This window comes from Pistacia vera, unplaced genomic scaffold (genome assembly GCF_008641045.1).
Source record: "Pistacia vera cultivar Batoury unplaced genomic scaffold, PisVer_v2 Contig376, whole genome shotgun sequence".
In the NCBI taxonomy this organism is placed as follows: domain Eukaryota; kingdom Viridiplantae; phylum Streptophyta; class Magnoliopsida; order Sapindales; family Anacardiaceae; genus Pistacia; species Pistacia vera.
In genome coordinates, this window is record NW_022196197.1 from 286,822 (window position 1) to 299,912 (window position 13,091).

The following is a 13,091-nucleotide window of genomic DNA, read 5'->3' on the forward strand; positions in this document are numbered from 1 at the left end:
TAAAAACTCCAGCCCTCTTTTCTCTCTTCCCATGCCAGTTTGCATTTGGATTGAATCAGATATCACTTGATTCTTGTTCTTGGTTTTTAAGGCTAAAGAGGATCTAGCAAATCCCTCTTTAGTTCCTTAGGGTTATCTTTATGTGGACTACCGCTGGTTCGATCCTACCCTTGGATTGGTAGTGAAACCCATTCAAAGACAAATTGGAGGAGCCTGCAAACGTGCGTATGATTTCTTAACTCTAAACTGATTTTTTTACAGATAAACTTAAAATTTGTGCCCTGATCTTGGTTCTAAGGAACGATATATGTTATATATAATTTTTGTTTTCCACTGCCATGACTTGATTGTTTCCTAATAGTGGTATCAGAGCCTAGGGTACCGGAATTTATAGTTTTATGTGTGGTTGATTACATGTATTTGATTGGTAACATGTTGCCTTGTTGAATCTGCACAAAATTTGCCTTGAAAGCATGTTTTAAGAAATCAATTTAATTGATTAATTTAATTTGTTGATGATCTGCAAGTTTGGTATATTGGGTTATGAATTTTTGTTGAACTCAGAAGTTTAGATTGATTGCAAAATCCATTTGGCGTATTTTTGGTGACTGGTTGAACTGATAAGATGCTACAGATCAATGTACGCTCGTATCGCCTCAGCGATCTTTGTTTAGCGTACTCGCTGATTGAAAAATCAGCGCTCGCCATGGCAATATAACCCATCGCCATAGCGATTGTCCTTACTGCAATCGCTGATTGAATATCAGCGCTCGCCGCGGCGATATAACTTATCGCCGCGACAATCGCAGTCTAAGTTGCGCGTTGACGAAAATCAGCGCTCGCCGCGGCAATTGCACGTGACGCATGTATGCAACGCAAATCAGCACGTGCTACGGCGATCTAATCCATCATCGCAGCGAGTGCACTTTCAAGTGCGTAGGGGCGAAGTGAAAAGTTTCAAAACTTTTAGACCAAATTATAGATCTATAAATTGTCAGGGGATAATTAATAATTAACCCACCCAATTCAAAAATTGATTGTTTTTGAAATGTATGCCATGTACTTGTTTGTATATTGCATGGGTACATGAGCCTTAGACCTATGGTGAATGTTTTAAAAATTTTGGGTATGTATGGTTGTAATTTATTAAATAGGGCTTGTGTGTGCTGCCTTTCTCCCCTTCTCGATGTACATTCTTTTCTCATCTTATCCCCCTCGAATGTAAATCGAGGTTTCTAAATTTATTGCTTTAAAGAATTTTGTATAATTATTCTCACTGTAAATTTAGAATGATGTTTTTGTAATGTACTTGAAGACGGATCAAGGAAGAGACAATCATAATTGAAGACTCAAGATTTTATTACAGGACCCCTAGGTGAACCACTGATTCCTCTAGGCTTGAGGAAATTGGTTTTGGTTGGGCCATGTACTGGCACGTTTTAATATTTTTTTTAGAATGCATGCTAAGGTTGAATGTTCAATAACATGTCAAACAATGTCATTCTAACAAAGATAATAATCTGGTGAGACATTAAATAATAACCCCTTAATTAAAGTATATTAAGTCACGTATGCCTTCCATCGCCATGGTTTTAATCAAACCACTATTCGTCGCAACCTTGTTCGCCAAAGTGAAGGGTACACTTCTACCAGTGGGAGGTTAAAATTCATTGGAGTTTTCCTTAATGGTGATAGGTCAACTTAAAATGACAGTTTTGCTTGTTTACCAAAGCGAAGGCTGATAAACGCGTCATAGGCATAATAGAAAAGTACACATATTGTGTGTACGTGGTGGCATGTAGTGTCCACTCTACTAATATTGAGAATCACACTTCAGGATAATGGTTTGGGTCATTGGATTATGTGATTGGCTTGTGGGCTTCTTCACATTTGAGGTTGATAGGAGGAGCTATCAATTAGTGTGGATTAAGTTTGTTGGCCTACCTAATCAACCCATTTTGGCTTGTTCACCAAAGCAAAGGTTTGAAATGGGCCAGATGGGATCTTAATCTATTAGGAAAGCCAACAGGCTTTCCCGAGTTAATAGTGAGGGCTATTGACTTGAGGAAATAGTGGGAGCGTCGTTTAATAAAAGACCATATTAAATAATAATGAACTTTATAATGAATTTTTCTTTTCTGCAATTGTAGATTCACTAAAATGAGCATTATGAACTTGTGACCGATAATCAAGAAAGAAAACAGGTTGGATGGATCCAATTTCTTAGGCTGGTATCGTAATCTTTGGATTATACTCAAGTCGGAAAAGAAATTGTATATCCTTGAAAAGCCATACATGGCTAAGCCTAATCCTGACGCCACTCAAGAAGTAAAAGACACTTATCAAAAGTTCCTAAATGATGCTGATGGTGTTCAATGCTTGATGTTAGCATCAATGATACCAATGCTGCAAAAATAGCTTGAGAATATGGACGTTGCCGCCATTATTCTAAAGTTCAAGGAGCTTTTTGAAGGGAATGCTCTACATGAGAGGTACAAGGTGTCAAAAGCACTATTTGGAAGTTGTCGAACTGAGGGAGCCCAAGTTGGCCTTCATGTGCTCAAGATGATCGAGCACATAGAGAGGCTTGAGACTTTGGGATTTGAGTTAGATGCAGAATTATAAATGGATTTGATTTTACAATCCTTGCCTAACTCTTATGCACTGTTCATAATGAACTTCAATATAAACATAATGGTGAAAACCATGTCAGAGCTTTTGAACATGCTGAGGATTGCAGAGCAGGACTTAAAGAAGTCCAAGCTTGTTTTACTAGTTGCTGCCAGTAAAGGAAAGGGTAATGGTAAGGGTAAGGCCAAGGCCAAACCAAGCCCAAGCCCAAAGGACAAGGTGCTCTTAGGCCTGAGAGTGGCATACAGAAGGGTAGGAAAGTAGTATGCTTCTATTGTGGCAAGCTTGGCCACTAGAGGAAACACTGCAAGGCTTTCCTTGCAAGCAAAAATAAGTCAGATGCTTTGACTTCAGGTATATTTATGATTGAGATTAACTTCTCTCCTTTAACATCTTGGGTCATTGACACAAGATGTGGTACTCACATTTGTACTGATGTGTAGGGGCTAAGGTAGAGTAGAGTGCTCGCCAAATGAGAGGTGGACATACGAGTTGGAAATGGAGCACATGTGGCTGCACTGGCTGTAGGAACTTACTGTTTATCTTTGCCTACGGGCTTATTGTTGGAACTATATAACTGTTATTATGTACCTTCTATTTCTAAAAATATTATTTTAGTATCCGCTTTGGATAATATAGGGTATCATTTTGAGATATCTAATGGAATGTTGTCTTTTAGTTTGAATGCTATTCTATTTAGAATTGAAAGGTTATATAACGGGTTATATGTTCTTGATTTAAACAATAAGGATATTCTCAATATTAAAACCAAGAAAGCTAAACATTGTGATCAAAATCAGACATACCTCTAGCATTGTAGATTGGGTCAGTTAATAAAACCTGCATTGCAAAACTTCAAAGGGATAGAGTTTTGGACCCTTTTGACTTTTAGTCATTTGAGATATGCAAGTCATGCCTGTTAGGCAAGATGACCAAGTCTCATTTCACAGGACAAGGTGAAAAGGCTACTTAATTGTTAGGCATCATCCATAGTGATGTATGTGCCCACTAACAGTTGAAGCTAGAGATGGATATTCATACTTCCTCACATTTACTAATGATTTCAATAGATATGGTTATGTCTACCTTATGAGACATAAATCTGAAGCCTTTGATAAATTCAAAGAATTCAAGAATAAAGTACAAAATATGTTAGGCAAAAGTATTAAAGCTCTTCGGTCGGATCAAGAAGGTGAATACTTAAGCTCAAGGTTTTCTGAATACTTGAAGGAATGTGGGATAGTATTACAACTCACCCCTTCGTATACACCCCAACACAACGGCATGTTTGAAAGGAGGAATAGGACCTTACTTGACATGGTTAGGTCCATGATGAGTTCTTAGTGATCTACCTGCATCATTCTAGGGTTATGCCCTAGAGACTACGACTCACGTTTTGAACCATGTGCTATCAAAGCATGTAGATAAGGCTCCATATGAATTATGGAGTGGGTGAAAGCCCAACTTGTCTTATCTAAGGATTTGGGGTTGCGAAATTTATGTTAAGAAATTGACTTCGAACAAGCTGGGCCCAAAATCCAGTAAATGTATATTTGTTGGGTATCCAAAGGAGACCACATGATACTATTTCTACCACCCAGAAGAGAGCAAAATTTTTGTAGTTCATTCTGGTGTCTTCCTAGAAAAGGAATTTTTTCTAAGAAGTACTAGTGGGAGAAAAGTAGAACTCGATGAAGTTCTAGAACCGCAATATATACTAGATGAAGAACGGGATAATATACCACAGGAAGTGGTTGAACATCAGAAAAAGGTTACTCCACAACCTATGGATCAAAGTGAACCACCTCAGGTAGCATAGGAGCTACGTAGATCTGGGAGAGTATGCCATGAGCCCAAGAGATACAGTTATCTCATGACTCAACATGGTGACGTACTAGTCTACCAAGATGACGAACCCATAACCTACGAAGATACTATATCGGATCCAGATTCCATTAAGTGGCTTGAAGCCATGAATGGAAAGGTGCATACTTATAAGGCACGACTGGTTGCCAAAGGTTTCAAACAAATTTATGGTATTGACTATGAAGAAACCTTTTCATCGGTTGCCATGATTAAATCCATCCGGATTATGCTTGCGATTGTTGCATATCATGACTATGAGATTTGGAAAATGGATGTCAAAAAAACTTTCCTAAACAGAAACCTTGAAGAGGATGTGTATATGACACAACCCGATGGTTTTATTCTTGATGGGCAAGCTGATAGGGTATTGATGAGAATGCAAAATGTCATATTCCCTCCACCCCCCCCCCCCCCCCCCCCCTCTCTTTTTTAATGCTAGTCTTTTATATATTTTGGTGCCTAAATGTACTCATATTATTTTATTTTGATTTAGGATGCAAATGGAGGCATTAAATGCAAAACGAAACTAATTAGGTGATTTCAGACAGTTTCAACATTGCTTCATAATCTGGGCACAACTCCTTCATCCAAGCTCCGATTTAGGTGATTCAAAATGCTATGGAACACCAAGAAGAGATCTACAACTTTAAGTTTGATTCTGGAGAGACACTCATTGCATCAAGGTTGTAATTGGGCTTGAAGTTGACGCACTTGCACTGCTGATGTTCTGGAACATTCTGCCTTATCATGCAATTCAAATATGTAGTTTACCATTGGAAGTTTTGAAGATCTGGTCCATGAAAGTTACAGTTTGAAACACCACTTTCTTAGTTATATTAGGACTTTATTTTATTTTTAATTAATCAGATTTGGATAAATGTTATTTTAGGATAAAGCTTAGAATATTTTTAGGAGATTGAGGAGAATTCGAAGACTTGAACTGGATATTTTAGAGGGGAAGAGAGATCAGATTGAGAGGAGACTACACGCCTCTCCTTCCCCTTTTCTTTAACTTTTCCTTTGAATTTTCATGATGGCCATGAGTGGCTAAATTTTCATAACTTGGTTGAAGGAAATGGAGGCCTCATAATCAATAAAACTGTGAGATCTAATCTGTTTTTAGTGTTCAATATATGCTTTGAGTATTGGATGTTCTTCTATGCCTATTTTCATGATTGTCTCATTTAATTACTAAGAGGCCTACTAGTTTATTATTTGTTGTAATCTATCACTAAATTAGATATCAAATCCGTAATTGTTTGATCCCTTAAATTTGTGAGTAACTAAGATTTAAGAATTTTCTGCATCAAGAATTATTAAATCTTAAGAAGAATGCTCAACTAAATTAAATACAACCGCTTGTGTTTGTGTTGTTAAGCTTCATCGATCTTTCTAGTTCTTAAGGTTGCTTCTAGATTAAACCTTTAGCGCTTATCTTGGGTTGTATAGTAGTAAGATTAATTAGATGGCTTGTTTCCTAATTAACTGCAAATAAGAAGAGATAGGAAAATAGTTCCAATGGTGAATATTCAAAGTATGAATTGATATATACTTACATCGATGATCAGTTGTAAAATTCCGATGGTGGATGTTGACTTAGACCAAGGTTTGTTCTTTTGATTGATTTCGATGATTTGTTTTGAATTGTCCCTTAGTTGCTTTTTTCCTGAAATTGTTTTCGTTATACTCAAATCCCCCCCATCCTTGTTCACGTAGCATAAAACTAGGCTAGACACTCTCCGTGGGAACGATCCTTACTCGCACTATTACATGTATTCTTAGATTTTAATTCTAGTTGCCTGCGACAGCACACCAGGTATGCAAGTTATAGAGATCCATTTATGGACTCAAGCGAGCTTTAAGGAGCTGGAACATTTATTTTGATGAAGCCGTAAAAGAATTCGGTTTTATCAAGTACGAAGATGAGCCCTGTGTTTACAAGAAAGTGAGTGGGAGCGCAGTGGCATTCCTAGTGTTGTATGTCGATGGCGTACTTTTGATCGGGAATGATATACCGAGCTTGCAGTTAGTAAAGACTTGGTTATCCAAGTGCTTCTCCATGAAGGACTTAGGGGAAACAACCTACATCCTTGAAATAAAGATTTATCATGATAGATTGTGTAGGTTGCTTGGCCTAAGTTAGAGTGCATATATTGACAAAGTACTGAAAATATTTAGTATGGAAGAATCCAAGAAGGGATTTCTTCTGATGTCACATGGTGTTTATCTCTCTAAGGATATGTGTCCTAGAACACAAGATGAGAGAGATAGGATGAAGAGGATCCCATATGCATCAGTAATTGGATCCATCATGTATGCCATGCTATGTACTCAGATTGATGTTTCATGTGCTTTGAGCACTTGTAGTAGATATCAATCGGATTCAGGTGAGCGTCACTGGATGGCTGTCAAGAACATTCTTAAGTACTTGAAAAGGACTAAGGATATGTTCTTAGTTTATGGAGGGGAAGATGAGCTCACTGTAAGAGGATACAGTGATGCTAGTTTCCAAATGGACAAAGATGATTATCGATAACAATCAGGGTTTGTATTTTGTCTTTACGGGGGTGTACTAAGCTAGAAGAGCTCCAAGCAAAGCATCATAGCGGACTCTACAATGGAGGCTGAGTATATTGCATTATCAGATGCAGCCAATGAGGTAGTCTGGATTATGAAGTTCATCATCGAACTTGGTGTGGTTTCCATGATTGTTGATCCAATAGACATCTATTGTGACAACAATGGAGCAATCGCTCAAGCCAGGAAACCACAGTCTTATCAAAAGTCCAGACACATACTCAGACGATTCCATCTCTTTAAAGAAATAGTTGAGAGGAAAGATGCGTAGATCAGTAAAATGCATAATTGAAGCATGTTCAAAACTGGAGCGTTTTCCAGGATTTTCACTTCAACTTCAAATCGCCATAACTTCCTCGTTTCAGCTCCAAATCATGAACCGTTTGTTTCTTGTCATCACACATTCCATCACCAATATAATTCTTCATCTAAATATCATCTTTACATTGCTAACCTGAAAACACTCAAAACATACCCGTGACTTCATAAAAGATATTTATGAAATAATTAAGTTAAATTGCATAAATTAAACCTAATTTCCCATAAATAATCTCAATAAACCACTAAGTACATGCATATTTTCAAGCTCTTATCAATACTGGGGCTATGGACATTTCTAGGATGGCCACCAAATGTGTTCATAGGGATCTCGCAATTAAGACTTATAACTGCTTGATTCCCTTGTCTCGGTTCCACCACTCTAAGGAAATATATTATTACATACATATGGAATATGATTTACATAATATAAATGATTCCTTTTATTAATAGAATAACACGATGCATAGAGTCAATATAAAATATTTGATTGGCTTTAGGGCACATACTCTAACACCAAAATGTATCATCATAGCAAATACAATATCCAATGGTCCAATAAAATCCTATCTCTTCATACTTTGGCCTTAGCGCTAGACAATATCTATCAAATTACTCAATACCATATCCTACTCCAGTTTTTAACTCTACACATGCAATTCATAATGTTCCATATGGAAATTACTATAATGATCCTGGTGACAACCAAAATGCTTTGTTAGTGTAAGATGTTAGAGGATTTAATCCAAAATCTGATTGAGGAAGAGGTAGAGGTTTCTTTAAGTCAAAAATATACTGCCAAGTTTGTGGAAAACCAAGGCATACTGCGATTCAATGTTATCATAGGCTTGATATTTCATATCAAGGATCTCACAATCAAAGTCAAAAACAACAGTTATAACAAATCTCTCAACATGATTCATAAGAGAAGACAACTCATGCTTATTTTGTTTAGAAAAATTCCAGTGCACCTGATAATAGCAAAACAACCAATTCAAGTTTCACACAATCACAAGCAAATGTATCACAAGCCGCTTCATCATCATAACCTGTCAATCCTATGTCATTCTTTGCATAACTAATTTCAAATCCTCAACGGTATCTTGACTCTAAAGCCACAAGCCACATTACTTCAACACCTTAGAATCTCAATTTTAGTAGTCCATATAGTGGTGTAGAAAAAATTCAAGTTGGAAGTGGTCAGTGTGATAAGTGTTTGAAAATGCACTTATTCATAGTGGTTTATCGGGATTATTTGTGGGAAATAAGCTTTAATTTGTGTGATTTGACTTAATTATTTCATAAATGAGTTTTTCATAATCACAGGTATGTTTTGTGTGTTTCCAGATCATAAATGCTTCAAAAAATTATATTCAGATAAAGAATGCTGTTTGCGATAGAATGTCTGATGATTGGGAACAAACTGTTCAGAAATCGGAGTTGAAACGAGAAAGATATGACATTTTGAGTGTGACTTGTGAATCTGGTTATGCTTGAGCCTAGAATGTTCTTCAATATTTGATGTGTTAGAGTAGGTTCCCTAGATGTTAGTGTATGCCCTAGGAACCAATCATGTTGATGGTTTCAGGACATTATATCTTGTAAATGTATTATGAATAAAAGAAAGTGTTCTTATTTCACATGTTGATTTTCTGCTTCATTTATATTATATTATATTTAATATTGCACGTGAAACGTCCGGATGACACGGATCTTCAGAAGATCAAATCATCAAAGAATTCCCTACGCAAGTAATGTTAATTTGGCAATGACATTGCATAGTAGGCATGCTGAATGTCTCCATTGAATATCATGTGATGGTATTAGTATGGGTGATTATAAGAGATATGTCATTAAGGCATTAGTATGGATAAACGGTTAGTGAACTGTTTATCGAATACAACCGATTATGATGAATCACATAGATATGGTCAATGATGCATCGTAGGATCATGCTAGTGTACCATTGATCCTTAGACCTGAGACATCACGGTTGGATTCAACATAGGATGCATATGGTTCATATGGTGTATAAGCATGAACTAGTCATGTCTTGTGTAATAAGTCAGTTTGGTCATATGTTATTCATGTGCAAGGACAAGTGATGGTCAAGATGGGGTCCGTTAACTCAAAATAGTCCAATCTTGAGTTCCCAGTTCGTCAATAAACATTGGAAAAGGGAAATCTCTGGCTAGAGTATAATGAATTCCAGATGAAAAGTAGTTTCATGTTGATGAGTTCCATTGTATCGATTGACAATTTGATTACAGATTAAGTTAAAGGCTTTGACATACCATGAACCATTCTTAATCGGGATTAGATAACAGAGGGATTTGACTACATGGTACATACGATCAGAATAGGTTCATTGGAGTTTACACTTCATTGTGGTTTAGGGGTTATGGAACATTGCTAGACATCTACCATAATCAATGGGAGTTTCGATTATAAAGAATTATAATGAAACATATCAAATTAGATATTGGGCCCACGGCTAGATCACAGTGAATCAAAATGGTCACACATAAAACCAAGCTCAAGGAGAGAGAGTAATATATATCATTAATCAGATTAATAATGTTCGGATGTAAACGGTTGCATCCGAATTAATGTATTGGTGAGAAATGATTATCCATGGATAGCTAGCACTAACCAAATGTAATAAGGATATATTAAATATTATTATTGAATTGGATTCAATGATGGGGGCAAAAGTGCATTGGTTTTATTCTAAAGGGATAGAATATTTAATGGAAATAAAATTTGGTCTAATTATGAATTAACTATAAAACCAAGGACTTGACATAAATGTTTATTCTCAAGTTAATTTTAAATTGTTTGAGGCCTTTCCAAAACAATTTAAAATTACACTTTGTGCCCATGGTATATAAATTAAGTTTTATACCATTTTAATTCAATTGAAACAAGCAACAATCTCTCACTTTCTCTCTCACTCTCTCATCACTCTCTCATCTTTGGCTTGGGTGGATTTCATTTTGAGTTTCTTCATTCTCTTTTGAAGAATCTTGACTCCAAGTTTCAAATCAAGCTTTTAATAGCAAAAAGAGTTGGTAATTTTCTATCCTTTTCTTACATTAACAAGTTAATGTTTTAATTGTTTCTTTTCTACCTTATGTCCATCATCTTGATCATCATTTTCTCTCCATTTCCATGTCCAAAATGCATGAATCTGAACACTAGAGCCAATCAATTATTGTAGAATTGACTCTTTGTAATAATGTTCATTGATTAATAAAAGGCATTTTATTCTATATCGCGTAAATCATTATTGTATGTATTGATATATGTCCTTAGAATGGTATAACCGTGACGAGGAAATCAAGTGTTTCAAATCTTGATAGTGAGAACCCTATGAGCACATATGGTGGCCAATCTAGAAATGTCCGTAGCCCTAGTATTATTATGAAGTAAGGGCACAGATAATATAGTCAGGCTATCATAGTGTTGAACGACCCTGTCGAAAGGCAGTGACTGATCTCACTTGTCAAGGTTGTTTGGTGACAACCTGGTGCAACACATGGGTGCTTGCTATAGGCAAGTTCACTGGAGTTACCCACTAGAGGATTCCATATGGATGGTAACCCCAGTGTCTATAGAACAAATCCTCTAACGAATGGTGGTGCATGTGATCCTTAGACTTGAGATCACCGGAGCGCCTTGTGCATCGATTGGCATAGTTTGACAATAGCCTAATGCAGTTCTATTCAGAGCTGTCTATACGATAGTGATTAGCTGCATCAAGGAGTTATCTCACGGCGCAATTCAGTAAATGGCAACAAGACTAAAACTGTGACCACAGTTGGATTGAGTTGTTGCTCGATCCAGTTTATAATTCAGGTAATTGGTCTAGTAACTGAATACATACATATCGAGAGTAACTAAGGTTGACACTATTTCTATGCCTTGGTCTCATTGAGATAACAGATGATGAAATGATTCGATTGTACGGTAACCATATCATTGACAGATAGCTGCTTCGCTGAATCCGAATCTATCGGGTGGCCATGATGCCTTGCTAGGGGCCAATCTTGGTCTGTGTGTAGTGAGACGATTAATTGGTGTTGATCGCGATACTACACACCATCGGTATGATGAGGAGCCTACGGGTCGCACACATAGAAGATAATTTAAGAACCAGTTTATAAAAAGGGCGTTTTCATCTTTTTAGGAGAAAGGGTATTATGGTAATGTCACAGTGCAATTAAATTTGCTGAGGTCATAAACTTTATTTAATTTGTTATTAAAATTAAATAAATGAGATTATATTTAAATATGTGTTCGCATATATTTAAATGAAATATTGTTATTGTTATTGTTATATATATATATATATATATATTAATATATTAATTGAATTGAATTAAAATAATAATAATAATAATAAAAATATCTAAATGGGGCTGTTTGGACATAGGGGTTGTTTGGGTTGGAGCCCAAGCCTATTCCATGATGGAATAGGGCATTGTGTGCACTATATAAGTGCAGGATTTTTGTTAAATGAAATAATCATTCATTCAATCATTTTGACAAAAATTCCAGCCACCTTTCTCTCTTCCACACCACTTCACATTTGCTTTAAACAAAGTATTACTTGAATTTGTTCTTGGTTCTTAAGGCTAAAGAGGATCTAGCAAATCCCTCTTTAGTTCCTTGGGGTTATCTTCATGTGGACTACCGGTGGTTCGATCCTACCCTTGGATCAGTAGCGAAACCCATTCAGAGATAAGTTGGAGGACCCTCCAAACGTGCGTATGGTTTCCTAACTCTAAACTGATTTTTCTACAGATTCGTATTTAATGTATAAACTGAAAAATTTGTGCCCTGATCTTGGTTTTAAGGAACGATCTATGTTATATTTAATTTTTGTTTTCCGCTGCCATGACTTGATCATTTCCTAACATGATGATAACTTGATTTTTAGAACTTGGATTTGTATGATTCTTAAACCATTGGAAATCTGGCTTGAAAGGCTACAATTCATATGTTCATGAGTTTGCTAGATTTATAAGTTAGCATGCTCAATTTTCCACATCTTTATGGGCTACAACATTTCAATTCTTCCATCGCAACTTTGAAGTCTCGGGTTTAGTTGGGAAGTGAACTGATTTTGAACGCACCGCACCATGCCAAAATCAATTTGTGGCATGCGTCCTAGAGTCTTAATTATATGCAAATTTGCTAAAGTCTTATCCGAAGTTTCCTATCCTAACTTTAATAGGATTGTCCCAACTACATTCCCAAAAAACCCTAGCATTATAAATATGTGTCTTTAGCTATTTTTAGGGGAGATGAAAGGAAGAAAAAGAGAAGACAAATTGTAATTTTGCAGATTATAGCATTTATTCTTTGAGCTTTGGGCCATCAATTAGAGAAGTTTTCTTATATTCTTTTCTAGATCTCATGTCTTTTACTTTTTCAATGGTTGTTTCTTTCCATTCAACTATGAACTAAATAAATTTTCTATGACTAAAATGTAGCCCAATTTATGATTATGTTTGATGGATTGATGTTAAATTTTGTTAAGCAATTCTTTTCTAAGTTTTTATTATTGTTCATATTGCCTTCAATATTTTTGGTACCAAGATTTGATTGATCTAATGGACTAGTTTGAGATAAAGAAATGAAATCTAGTTAGTCTTAATAATAAAATGTTAGAGTAGGTGTCCTAGAGCCAATAA